The sequence below is a fragment of the Spermophilus citellus genome (genome assembly GCF_964194105.1).
Source record: "Spermophilus citellus genome assembly, chromosome: 1".
Lineage (NCBI taxonomy): Eukaryota > Metazoa > Chordata > Mammalia > Rodentia > Sciuridae > Spermophilus > Spermophilus citellus.
The window spans coordinates 140,653,271-140,667,901 of NC_138182.1; positions in this window are offsets into that span (position 1 = coordinate 140,653,271).

Sequence of the window (14,631 nt, forward strand, 5' to 3'; positions counted from 1 at the left end):
AACTCATTTCTTGTCCTAAAATGTTCTTCCCAGACTCTCTTCCCATAACGAGCTCCCACATGATCACTAATACATCCTCTTCACTCCTTCCTAGGGATGTCTTCTCTGCCTGTCAGACTAGGCAATGTCTTCTTGTACAGGTTCTCTAAGACTTTCTGCATCTCTCTTCTATCACAGTTACTGCAATTGTGATCACATATCAATTTAGGACCTAAATGTGATTATACAAATGTTTCCACCATATTCTAACCTTATCAGGGAACTAATGTACTAAGCATCGTTTCTGAAAAATATCTCTAATGTTATTAAAAGACTAGACAGGAGGTGGTCTACACCAACTGTAATAGTAATATGCCAACATGCTGCAGACTAGCAAACCCAGGGAGAGAATGTAATTTGAACTTAAGCCCAGACATCTTATGCAGTTGACCATGTTCCCGTTTTTCTTCATCCTAAGTACCCTCAGGGCTTAGTTTGACAGATCAGAGAGAAACATGGAGATGGGGATATAGCAATGTGAACTTCACAAGAAAGGCAGAGAATCTCTGCCATTTTTGCCTTTCCGGTCACTTCCTCTCTTCTACTAGTGGGGAACAGTTTCTCTTTTGCCAATCACAGAATTACACTAAGATAATATTCTTCTTTCTTTGGAGAATTGAACTGTTATGAAGAAATCCAAAGGGAGAGAATACAGTCAGAATTCCATCTCAAAGATGCTACCCTTTGGCCAGTAGAGCTCTCTGGAATCATTTCCCACCTAAAACCCGGCTCTTTCTTCATGTCATCCTTTAAATCTGAAACTCACACAGTATGCTGTGACTATATAAGTGGTGTTTATTTATCTACTTGCTTCTACAGCAGTATTAGCTCTTTCCCCCCATAGGAAATTAACTGATGCAATCTGGAAGATTAAATTACCTGAGGAGAGCTCAGATTTTATTTCACACAAAAATATATCACATTCCTTCCACATTTTCATATAACACTTAACAAAAAAAAATGGTGCATCACAGATTAGAATAAAGGGAAATTTTCAATAACGTTAAAAGGTAAGAATTAACATTTTCAAATAAATAAAAATTCCTAAAATTTAATCATGCCGATAAAAAATGACAGACTTTGGCCTTTAACTAAAATGTGATTGAAGACCAAAGCCAATACTGCATATATGCCTTCCTTGCACTTCAGAAGATTTGTTGAATGCCAGTGTAGCACTGTACTAGCCACTGATCAAACCACTTCATTAGTAGATTGACGTCCTTGAATGGTCAGCATAGGGAAATAGCACTTATTGAATGCTTACTGTATACCAAACACTGTGCTAAACTTGTATTCATTTTACCATTTAATCCTCACAACAACCTCAATGAGATAGGAATTGTTAATTTCATTTTATGGATAATAAAACTGATACTCAGAGTAGGTAAAGGTCACAGAGTTTCAAGAAGAAAATTGAAACCCAAATTTGCTTGTCAGCATAGTCTCACTATGCTGTATAGTTCTCACTATACTGTCAACTAGTTTAATGTCATCTCTAAGAAGCAAAAGCTACAAAGGAAACATCAGATCAGCCCCAGAAAGAGATGGTGGGAAATCTGTTTGTCAGGAGTAAGATTCAAATGTCACATGTGCAGCAAACCTATCTTTCTTCCTCCTCCTCCCCTCCTTCAGCTCCTCCTATCCTCCTGTCCTCCATGTATATATCCATCCACTCATCCAAACTTTATTCAGTCCTCTTTATGTTCTTCATGCAGTAGAACTGGGCGGCAGAGCACAGAGCACATCTGACAGGCTCTGCCTTTATAAATCTAATCCTGTCTGTCCTAGGAAGACTGATGATTTAAAAAAGAGACTGCAACACACTCCTGGGAGCCACAAGGCATTTTCCTAAACTATCAATGGAACTCATAACAACCTCATGAATGACAGTCTTAAGAATAATCCATCCTGGGTGGGAGTTGTAGCTCAGTGGTAGAGCACTTGCCTCACATGCATGAGGTCCTGGGTTCAATTCTCAGTACTGAAAAATATGTGAATATATAAAATAAACCATTCTTTTTATTCATAAGGATAAGGGAAGGACACACACACATAACTTGGCCATGCACCTATCAAGCCAAACAGCCCCCTTCAATGAATGGAGCAACTGCAATTTCTATGTAGGTTTCCAATGCTATTCTCCATTTTCTTCTCCAGCCTCAATCATGACCCTAGATTCTTTCCTGCAGCCATCAATGAAAGCATCAGCTCAAGAGCCTGAAGCTAATGAGGACCACACACCACTCTGGAAATTGTTGTATTTCTTTGACTTCAACTCCTGTCACACTGCTCTCAGACTGCTTTGCTAAGCCTGGAAAGACTCCCACTGCAGCCTCACACCTGCTCTCGCCTCCCTTTTGCTATCTCTCTGAGGACAGCCACCAGATCAATTGAAAAAGATTATTTAAACTGAGGAGCAAGAGAAGGGAATGTGTGAGAGGGAGCGGAAAACAGAAATTCTAACAGAGAATAAGCTAGAAAAAAGGAAAACATGGCTAGAGATGGAAGCATAAAGAAATTATCAATTTTTTTCTTTAACCTGGGATAAGTCACTATCCTCTTAGCTCTTCAGTTAGCTCGTATTGTATGAAATAAAAGCTGATTAACAGCTTTTATTCAGATAGTCCCTGAATTTCTTCCAGAATAGAAAGTCAACAGTTGAAGATTGATTCTGTAGGAAACAATACCAGCTTCTTTTGTATCCTTCCAGGTGCTTTTGAGAACCTGATGCGGCAGTGACTAGAGTAGTTTGAATAATGCTGAAAGCCTCCCCAGCTAATAGGATTTCCTGCCCCTCTTCAAATCAAGCCCCATGTCGCCTCCATCAGAGATCACGCCTAGGTCCTGGGATCACAGGAGTTCACAAAGAACTACAGAAGTCACATAGTCCAGTGCTCCACACATTCATGAGCAAATGGATCTTCTGAGAGCTGTGTAGAAATACACACTATGATTCAGGAGGCTCGACTGGGCACATGTTATGCTTTTCTAATAGGCTCCCACATGATACCCTGCACAGATCTGCAGAGGACTCAGGATGGATATGCCATTGGCCCTTACTGGAGTTGGAACCTTGTCCAGCTGCCCTGATTCTGATCAATCTCCCATCTCCCTTAAATATCTCCCTGCTAGGGAAGTCCCTGCCTCTCACAGAACAGCTTTTGTTTGTATTCAGAGAACTCAGAATGTCATTAGAAACCTCTTTCTTATTTCCATTCAATATTCACCTTTTTCTCGTGTTTTTATTTGGGCCAAGAAGAGTCAGAGAAAACCTTTGATTTATCTTCCAGATGACAGTCTTTTAGAAATGAGCAAACCATTCCCAAAATCACACCCTACCCAAACACTCTCTCCTCCCTGTTAAATCCTCCCAGGGTTTTTAATTCTCCCTTTTATAATTTTTTTTATCTCCTTATCATCTTGGTAGTCAATACCCGGCTTGTTTCAAATTTTCAAGTACTTACTGAAAAGTTTTATTACTGAAATTTTAGTCTGTTTCTATGCTGTTTTCAAAAGCCTGGTTTTCTACTTATTGTGAAAAATTACATGGAAAACCACTTCAAAAAAAAACTGGAAAATGATCATTAAATTTTAAATAAATAACAATATTATATTCCCCCCAAAGAAACATTAGATGTACCCAATGTTAGCAATATTTCAGGGGTATGTGTGCCAGTCACTTTTGTGGAACTGAAAAATTTGAGCATCCTCTTATGAAGATTGATTGAACTTTTAAAACATCTAATAAAATATATTACAAAAAAGTAGATTGAATTTAACTTTTTTAGTCCTAACTTTCTGACCCAGGAATTTACATGAATCTAGTTATCAGAAATATTTTCTTCCCAATTTTCTCTTTTAACTTGACAACACAACTATTACTATTATGATGACTTCTATTAAGACCAAGATCGTTAACACTTATTGAGCACTTTCTTTGTGTCACGTTGTTATGTTTATTTATAATGACCTTGATGGAGAAAGTATTAATGTTATAATTTTTACAGAGCAGAAAAGTGGCTCAGAGAGAGGTTAAGTACATTCTCAAGGTCACACAACCAGGAAGTAGGGCTTAGAGACACGAAGCAGTTCTGTAGGTGTTTGTACTTCTTCTTCTAGACTTCCACCATCTACATCCTAGTGACTGTCCTCCTTCATTTTTAACAAGTGGGATGACATTGTGCTCTTATCTGCCTAACTTTACCTATTTCCTTACTGTATCCAAAGAGATCTCTTTGAAGATCATGATTTTCCTGGTTAAGATTGCTCATTGGCTTCTGCAATAACAACCAAAGCAAAACCAAAATCCTTAGCATGACCTACATGTTCCTGTGTGGCCTTCATCTCATAGACACCCAGGACATTTGCACATGCTCTTTACTTTGCCTGGAAGGTTATTCTTCCAACCTGTATCCCAATATTTAATACTTTTAGTTTTAGCTAAACTCTGAGATCTCAGCTTCAGAGTCTATCTTAGAGCACTATGTTATGGTCTTAATGTACCCACCAAAACCCATGCTGAGATTTAAGGCCCATTGTGGGATATTCAGAGTGCAGGCACTTAACCCTGACTATAATATTTAGAGGTGGGACCTTTGGAATATCATCAAGGTTAACTGAGGCCATAAAGGGGTGGCACTAATCTAATGAGACTGTGACTCAATAAGGACAGGAGACCTGAGCTAGGACACTTTGTCTTACTATGTAATGTGTGACATCACTTCAGGACTCTGCAGAGTCTCCACCAGCCAGAACAACCTCACCAGATGCAGCCTCTCAATCTTAGATCTCCAGAACTGTCAGCCAAATGAACCTTTACTCTTTATAAATTATCCAGGCTATGGTATTTGATTATAGGAACAAAAAAATGGACTAAAAGTTCACACTATAATAAAGTACCTCTCAGTTGTGACCCTATTATACTTTTACATTACTATGTAATTAGCTGACTACTCCATCTCTCTCACTGGGCTGCAAAATTCCTCTATTTTATTCAAAATATCTTCCATAGTACCAGGCATACTGAGTGGTATTTATAGGCAAAGTTAATATGTAAATAATGCTAACATAGCTAATGGCCCCTTCCTTATAACAGAATAATCTAAGAATGCTTTCATATAAAAGTATTTTAACAAGTCCTATTAACTTGGGGGCATAACATTTTTACTTTTTAAATTTAAATAAAGAAGTCAGCTACGGACTGGCTCAGGTGAGTGTGATATGTCTATTTAATGTAGGTATCCCTGAAATTCATGGCTCAGCCATTTATATGAAAATAAAATAACTCTGTTCCATGGAAACTGAGTTGTAAATGGGTGCAAAGGCCTTGCCCTCAGACATCAGAGGGGCAGTCTTGTGCAGGTCCTGGCACTGACGACAGTTATCTATGTGAGCTCATGAAGCATTTCATCTTTCTGAATCTTACCTTTTCTTTTCTGTAAAACAAGAGTAATGAAAAGGTTTCCACCTGAGGTTGTTTCAAGGATTTAAACAGATAATTAGCTCAGTGCCAGGCACATGGAACATTCCCTTAGGGAAGGAGGAGCTGCTGGTGTGGATCCTGGTGATTAAGATGAAGGAGGAGGAGGAGGGAGAGGAGGAGGAGGAAGAAGAGGAGGAGAGGAGGAGGAAAAGGAAGAGGAGAAGGAGGAGGAGGAAGAAGAAGAGGAGGAGGAGGAGGAGAAGGAAGAGGAGGAGGAAGAGGAGGAGGAGGAGGAGAAGGAGGAAGAGGAGGAGGAGGAGGAGAAGGAGGAAGAGGAGGAGGAAGAGGAGGAGGAGGAAGAAGAGGAGGAGGAGGAGAAGGAGGAAGAGGAGGAGGAGGAGGAGAAGGAGGAAGAGGAGGAGGAAGAGGAGGAGGAGGAAGAAGAGGAGGAGGAGGAGAAGGAGGAAGAGGAGGAGGAAGAGGAGGAGGAGGAGGAAGAGAAAAGGAGGAGGAGGGAAAGAATTAGAAGAATAGGAGGCAGGGGAAAGGAGGGGAAGAAGAACAAGAGGAGGAGGAGGAGGAGGAGGAGGAGGAGGAGGAGGAGGAGGAAAGATAATTCCCTCAGAGAGATGAGATGCTTAAATGAATAGAAAGATTTTAAACATGACTGGGTCAGAAAATTTGGACAAGTATGGGCTTTTATGTCCTTTGAAATCATACCACAAACCCGGGTGAGGACTTCACTGAGTCATATTCTGATCTGCAGGGAACACTGCACATTGTGGATGCAGCTCAGGTATCCACTCTTATTAAGACACAGTTACTAAAGTCTCCATCTGCTGGAGTTTAAACACCCTTCGTCATTCTGTTTCTAATCAATCCAAGTCATTCAGACTGGAGCTGAGATGCATTGTGATGCTTTGGATTCAAGGAGTCCCCCTAAAGCTCCTGTTCATGCAGGAATATTCAGAGGTGAAACAATTTGATTTGAAAGCTGTAACCTAATCCTAGTTCAAATGGACTGGCTGGGTGGTAACTGTGGGCTGACGGGGAGTGGGTGAAAGAAGTGGGTCACTGGGAACATTCCCTGGGAAAGGTTCATAAGCCCTGCAGCCCCTTCCCCCAACACCATTCTCTTCGGCTTCCTGGAAGCCATGAGCTGAGCAGCGCTCTTCTACTATGCCCTTCCGCCATGATGTTCTGCCTCAACTTGGGCTCAGAGCAATGGAGTCAGTCAATCCTGGACTGAACTTCTGAAGCCATGAGTCAGAATGAACTCTTCCTCCTCTGTGTTGTCCTCTTCAGGTATTTCGGTCACAGTGTTGAAAAGCTGACTATCACACTGATGTTGTTTCCTTCAGAGAATTCATAAAGAAATCAATAGCCACCCCCAACTCTAATCCTGGACGTGCAACATTTCTTGCCACCTAAATTTTCCCTGGCTTTTGTGAATCTAGAGATGTGCCTGTGAAAATTGATCTAAATCAAGGACACTTCTCCTTTCTTTCCTATAAATCTTCTGGAATGCAGACTCACCAGAGTTCATAAACAGAGGAGGACAGGATTGGTCATCAAATATGGAAGAATTATCATAATTAACCAAATGTCGTGGACATTATGGAATATAATAAGGGAACTTAGCCATCATCAACAGTTCTGTCAATTTAATGATAAAGAAACTCATTTAACAAACTGGCCAAAATTGAACAGATTTTTTTGTTTTGTTTTGTTTTGTTTCCAAAGAAGAGAGTCAAATGAGCAATGGGTACATGAAAGGTGCTCAGTGTCACTATTCATCAGGGAAATGCAAATCAAAACCACAATGAGATATTACCTCACATCTGTTAGGATACTATTGTCAAAAAGGCAAGAGACAATGAGGGATTTTGAAGATGTGGTTATAAGGGAAACTGTGTATAACTGTGGTGGAAAAGTAAATCATATAATTTTATGAAAAACAGCATGGAGATTCCTCAAAAAACAGAACTATGATCATGCAATTCCATTTGAATACATATCCAAAAGAATTGAAATCAGGATCTCAAAGAGTCATATGCATTCCCATATTCATTACAGAACCATTCATCATAGCCAAATGATAAAATCAGCCAAATGTCTATGCACAGATGACTGAGTAACAAAATTGTGGCATATTCTTACAACAAGATATTATTCAGTCTTAAAAAATCCTGGTTTACCAAAACAAAAACAAAAACAGATGAACCTGGAAAGTATTGTGCTAAGTTAAATAAGCCAGGCATAGAAAGAGAGGGATATAAAATTGTAAGTGGTTTTAAATATAGATATATTTTTGAGATATAATGTACAGATTTGAATATTGACCAATGTCGGTCCATTTGCGCTACTTTAACATTTTATATTCTGGGTGAATTATAATAGCAACAATAGTTTATTTCTCATAGTTTTGGAGGCTGGGAAGACCAAGACCAAGGTGGGGCAGATCTAATGTATGGTGAGGGCTCACTTGCTGGTGCAGAGGTAGGTGACATTGTTCTGCTGTGTCACCAACGGCAAGGGTCTGTTCCAGGCCTCTCTCATAGACACACTAATTTGATCCATGAGTGCTGTGCCCCTCCCCTGACTCAGGCAATGGCAAGGCCCTACTGAGGTGGATGGCACAAGGCGTCCATCCTCTGGAGGAGCACAGTATGTTTCTGGGAATGGGCTGGTTTGTTTTCGTATTCCTTTAATAAGTATAGTTGCAACTTCTCATATGACCATTAAGTATGAAGGAAAAAACATGACTTTCCCAATTAATGCAACTACTTCTAAAGAATAAATCTGTTTGCTCTAAAAGCAATGATTCAGCTGTGGAACATAAATTGTTATTGTTTAATGAAAACCCCCCTGTAGGAAAAACAGTCAAGGAAGTTTTTGAGAAATTAAATTAAAATCTAGAAAAGAAGAATTAATGTTAAGAAGACAGATTAGCGCTTAGTACTGGGCAACTTGTTCTTGTTCCTGTGCACAATGGTTTGTGCTCTTACTCTTGTTTGATTAAAATTAGTAGCCTCTCTTTTCAAGTTAACCACTTGCCATAACCGTGAGGCCGATTCTAGTCAGTAAGTCAAGAAAGAATAGTCAAGGTATACAATAGTCTGGGACATTTCTAACAATTATTAAAAGCTAACTAAGCAGAAACAGCTCAAAGCAAAACGTGAACTGAAAGTAAAAATGCTTGCTTATGCATAAGCCAAGATACATTCTTCTCATCTAATTGTAGCTACGTAATATTCTGTTTCTTTGAATAATGATTCCTGTTTTGTAACCACAAAGTACTGTGAGCCTGCCAAAATGAAAAGTATACATGATTAACTTCACAAGTAAAGATTGGGATTCAGCACCTTCACTTTGGTGTCTGTGTTGTTTCTCCATCCCCTTTCGCCGACTCCTCACCATGTCTCCTGAGACCCCCTGTTGGAGCTGGACTCTGACACATGAGGACTTTGCTCCCATGAGCCAGTCACTCCCTGCAGCCCCCTTCTCCTGATACCATATCACATTGGGGGTGAGGATTTCAACATATGAATTTTGAGAAGACAAAATATTCAGATTCATAGGATTCACTTGATGTGGGATAAAGGAGAAAGAAAACTCATAAAAAGACACAGTTTTCTAGCTGGGACAACTAGCACACAGTAATGCTAGTCACTGAACAGGGAACACAGGAGGTCAGCTGTAACAGACTCGATCTCAGACATGCTGAATTTGAGATACCTATGGAACACCATGAGAAGACACTGAGTGATCAGTAGGATATAAGCAACAAGAATAGTATTGCCAGCAGGATCGGTAAAGGCCAGCCAACCCAAGTCACCATAACCTGATGCTACAAATAGGTGGCCACTCAACCTTAGTTGAGTGACTCCAGCAACATGAGACCCATTTCTATTTCGAGTGCTCCAAATGCTTAGTCTTCACCCTGAGACCTGCCATCCATTGTTCTTGGTTCTGTTCTAGGAAATTAATTAGGATAAATAAAGTTTTTGCTTTAATTAAAAATGAATACTTCTAGTATACTTTTTACTGAAGTATATAGCAACTACCCTCCATATGCCTATGGACTATTGACTGATACCCAGGAAAGTCAAAACTTCCTATAATTCAATATTCAATTCTTTACTACTTGTACTAAGAAAAAAATAATAATAACCAGCAAATAATTTTACATGTTAAGAAAAAAATTAGTTAAAAAATAGGATGAGATGAAATGTTCTGCTTGTTAAAATGTTTCCAGAGCTACTAAAAAAAAAAAAAAAAACGGAGCATACTAATCGTCAATTTAAAGTCACTATTATGAACTTAGTATGACTTGAACATTTTAAATTACTTCTATTCCCATGTTGTCTTTAGAACTATTTCAAAAAAAAAAAATTCCCTGATCATTGCCCTGTCAGAACTGGGTATACTCTGTGACATCTTTGGTTGTGGTAGCATACTTTTCTTAATGTGCTGTGAAAGATTAAAACTTTGAGTTTGTGATATATATGGCATGCAATTATGAATTGTTGGGACAGCATATCAGCATTTGAAAATATTGGCTCTTGGTTATCTCTTCAGAAAAATTTGCCTTCAAATTCGAAGCTGGAAAATCACTGAAATAACTGTTTTGAAAAGAATCAAACATGGGCTGTAGATGTGGCTCTGTCGAGTGCTTGCCTACTATGTGTGAGACCCTGGATTTGATCCCCAGTGCAAAAGAAAAAGCAAAAAAAAAAAAGATTCACAGTACATGATTTTTTAAGAGTCTTGGTATACATGTTAAGAATTATGTACAAACTGAAATGTCTCTGTACTGATCCTGAACACAACCAAAAAAAATTTCAATTATGAAAAAGAAATGTATATTTTAAACCCTTGAATCAGTGAAAAGTATCTATTTTTACCTACTTGAAAGCAGCTAAAAACATATGTAACCCAAGTTTTCTCTGTATTAGGATAAATGACTCCAACTCCATCTACCATCCCAGGAATCTTCACTAGATTATGCCACCTTTACCACATCCATCTCTAAGTGCAGAACTCAAAAACGGAGCTACTACTCTTGGTCTGGCCTTACTTGTGCATGACAGGACTGAAGAAAGCCCTCCTTATTCTGGATACACTACTCTCATTGATGTTACCAACGTCACCTGAGCATTTCCCACCCTCCAGAGTTGAGAACTGGGAACGCTATGCCTTTGAACTAAGGTTCTATTCCCAGAGTTCTCTGAAAAATATGTTCACAATCTATAAAATAAACACTTTCTTGTATGTGGTAATGATTTTTCTTATCATGCCTCCCACAAATGTGGTTGCTTTATAGCCAAGCTAATTGCTATTACATCTCTCCATTTATGATCCATTTATTGAGTAACTGCTCATTGAATAGAACGGTACGAGGTGCAAACAGATGGGGAGGAATTCCTCAGAAAGATGGGAGTGAGGAACCAACACTTCCACAGTCACGTCTCCCAGCAGTGTTATTACTGTTCTGCAGGTTGGTAGTTGTCTGTTACTTCAGGAAAATCTATTCCAATTTACTGAGTCAAAACAAAATGCAAATAGAGGATTGCCATAAAAAAGGTTCTAAAAATACATGGCATTAGTCTAGAGGCCAGATGTTGAGCAACCAGAGAACTGTTATTAAAGGCCGGAAGTGTCCACCTGGGAAGCTGATAACTTGTCCTTTGAATTTATAGGTCTCTGCAACAAGAGGACCCACATGCGGAACTGGTGGAGAAAATGCTGCTCTCTTTTCTGTCGTAAAGAAAAGCTTGTGCCACCCAGAGTTCCTGGAGTTTTAAATCACAGAAGTAACTAGGTAGAATGTTACAGTGTCTCCAGTGCATCAGAGAGAAAGTTATTTGGACTGCAAGAAAAAATTTAAGCTAAATTTTGCTTATGAATGTCACATCCAGAGGAGTAGAAGGTGTAATCATGAATTCCATTTAGCAAGGTTTTCTCCTGTCAAGCAGGTAATAAGATGGCTCTTCAAACAACACTGTATAGGATGAGGAATGGCTATATAAATTGATTTAGTCCATGAAATGTGAACAAAATAAAAGTAAGTCATCTCCATGCAGATAATTTAGGAGTCAGAATCCCTATAGGAATACTGTCTTAGGACTTATGAAAATACATGTTGGCACCTACGTTCCAATGTGTGAGCAATAGAGAATAGAAGCTACCAGGCAATCCTTGTTGGACATGTTAAATGAGCAAGGAACACCACTCTGCTTATGTTAACCCACTGTAACTTGTGCATTTTTTTTTTTGTGAAACCTAACCTGAAGAAAATAACTGACACACCACCTGAGCATCAGCAAGCCCCATAGCTTTGTGTGCATCAAACTCCTTACTTGTAATGGCAGGAATAAAAAAGAGCCTACCTCATGGGTGATACTGTAAAGATCACATGTACTAATACATATGAGAATCTTACAGTGGTACCTGAGCAAACAAGCACTCAACCACCATAACTAATATATTCCTTTATTTGTAGATAGATGCTACTGAAATTCTCATATCATATCCTCTCGTCCCCTATCTCAGCCATAGTTACAAAGGGCAGTCCTGTGCAAGCTCAGACTCAAGAGTGCTGATAAGCTTGCATGTCACTTCATGCTGCATTTCTATTTTTTTACCCATAACTTTCTCTAGATGATCAAAAACAGTTCAGGGGACAGAAATCAATAGGTGAATACTCCAGCTTCGGGTCAAGATGAACAATTCCGAGAGGTTCTCTGCTATTATCAGGAAATCCCAGTAGCACTGACTCCCTGTTGCTGCTCCCTGAGACTTGTCACACAGGAGTCCCCCTGCAGCCTCAGTGTTAATTCAAATCTACTGTCAAGTGTTGGAAGTGACCTCATACTCCTCTCCCCCTAAGAATTCTTCAGGGAAAACACCACCACCACCTGCACCCCACATTCCCTACACAGTGTTGACCACCTTGTCCTCACCAGCTGCACATAGGGGTTGCAGATCCAGCCATTGGGGATCCGGGGATGGAAGTCCATGGACTTCCTTAAGCAGCTTCTCTGACTGGCATTCTTGTTCAAATGTTAATCGAAACTGGGAGGTCCTTTCATGTTAACCACTCCAAGCACACTCCCAATTTTTAAATCATGTAATAATTGTTTTTACCTCAATAAAGACATTCTCAATATTCATTTATCATCATTAATATCACGTTACTGATTTAACATAATATACCATTACACATTACTTATATTGAACGTATTACCTCTTCTAGGAAGCCTATAAAACAAAACTTTTATTTTACTCATTTAGTTGATGGAGTAACTGAGACTCGCAGATATGAAATATGATTCTTATAGTCACACAACTAGGAGGCAGAGCCAGGATTCAAAGTCCAAGGCTACCCAAGAGTCCATGTCTTAGTCTCTTCCCACATCATCTCCATGCACTGAAACTGTTACTTTATCCCTTATTAAACATCCTTCTACTTATTAGCTCCTCCACGTCATCATGTGAAGATGTCTTTCAATCTTTAATCTGTGGCTCTATGTATTATGAAGTCCCTCCCACAATCCCATGTTTGAATCTGCTGTTATCTTCCCTCATAATTATTTTTATTTTAATTCCTTATGTCTTAATTGGAATTCTTCAGCTCAGATTTAAACTTTTTTCTGTTTCATCAGAAATATACATTCAAGGGCTGGGGTTGTGGCCCAGAGGCAGATCACTCGCCTACCATGCGTGAGGTACTGGGTTCAATCCTCAGCACCAATAAAGATATTGTGTACACCTATAACTAAAAAAATAATATTTTTTAAATATACATTCAAAGTTGTAAATAGTGGTTTTTAACATCAAACGTATCATTAATATAAGGGCTCTAGTTCTGATTCTATACTGGCTTTTCTATATCTGTGGTCACTTAGTGCTATTCAACAAATTTTCCTGTCTCTGATTTCTGTGCATGTGATAAGACGGCACCTCCTGCCCCTGTTGTGGTTTAGTCACTATATATGACCAGCCCTGGTTCATAGACTGTGAGCAAAAGCAATATATGTTTCTATCCTTTGGCCTTAGGCATGCAATTACCTAGGTAGGGCTTCTAAATCTGCCTTACCCTCTGCACAAGGACCAGCAAAATTCCAGATAGTGAGCACTGCAATATCCAGGATTCTGAGGGCATGTAACCAAGAGCTCAGGTAAATATCAAAATGTGTTCCAGCTGACACTTGATTGATTTGTAGTGCAGCTGACACTTGATTGATTTGTAGTGTAAGTAAAAAATCAATCTTGTTTTAAAACCACTGAGATAGGGAGATAATTTATTACAGTAAGTAAACCATCCCATCTTGACCTATTATTCTTGAACAAGTCATCTTTAAGTTTCATCATCCAATTTAGCAAATAAAAGGAAAGGAGAAATAACATTTGTGAGTATCTCCTAAGTTCAAGGGGCTTTGACATATGCAATTAGAAAAAAAAAAAAAAAAAAAGACAATGTACTGTCCCTTGTTTAAAAAAAAAACAAGTAGCCTAAATCCGAAGACATCTCTCAGCTTCGCTGCTTTCGTAGTAATCTAATCCACTATCTCTCACCAGCCTCTCCTTGTTTAATTCTCCTATTTAAACTCCTCCAAAGAATTCTCCCTGTAGCTTGATTTAGATCCAAAGAAACTTCAGTTTGAATAGATTCAAACTTTTTATGATACTCTATAAAAGTTTACACAAGCTGGTACCTGCCAGTCATGTCAATCTGATCATACTCTCCTGACCACTCATGAAGTTCAGTTATGCTGGTCTCCATGTTCCTGAAACATGGCTTCTTTCTGCATCAGGACCTTTGCACTTGCTGTTGGTTTTACTGGGAATACATTTCCTTATCTGTTTTATGGCTGACATTATGATTCAGAGTTCAGCCCAAATGACATCCTGAAATACACCTTCTTTGTCCATCCTTGAAAACTATGGATTTTTAAAAAATCTCAAATCATATTATTAATTTATTAATTCACTAGTATACTTTCAGAATTCCCAACTCAAAAAAAAAAAAGCCTCATGAAGGCAGAGACTTGCATTTCTTGTTTACTAATATTTCCCCAAAGTCTAGAACGGTGCCTGGCACAAAATGAATTCTCTGGGAATATTTGTTAAACAAAATAAAATTCATGATGCAGACAAGGAAGTGA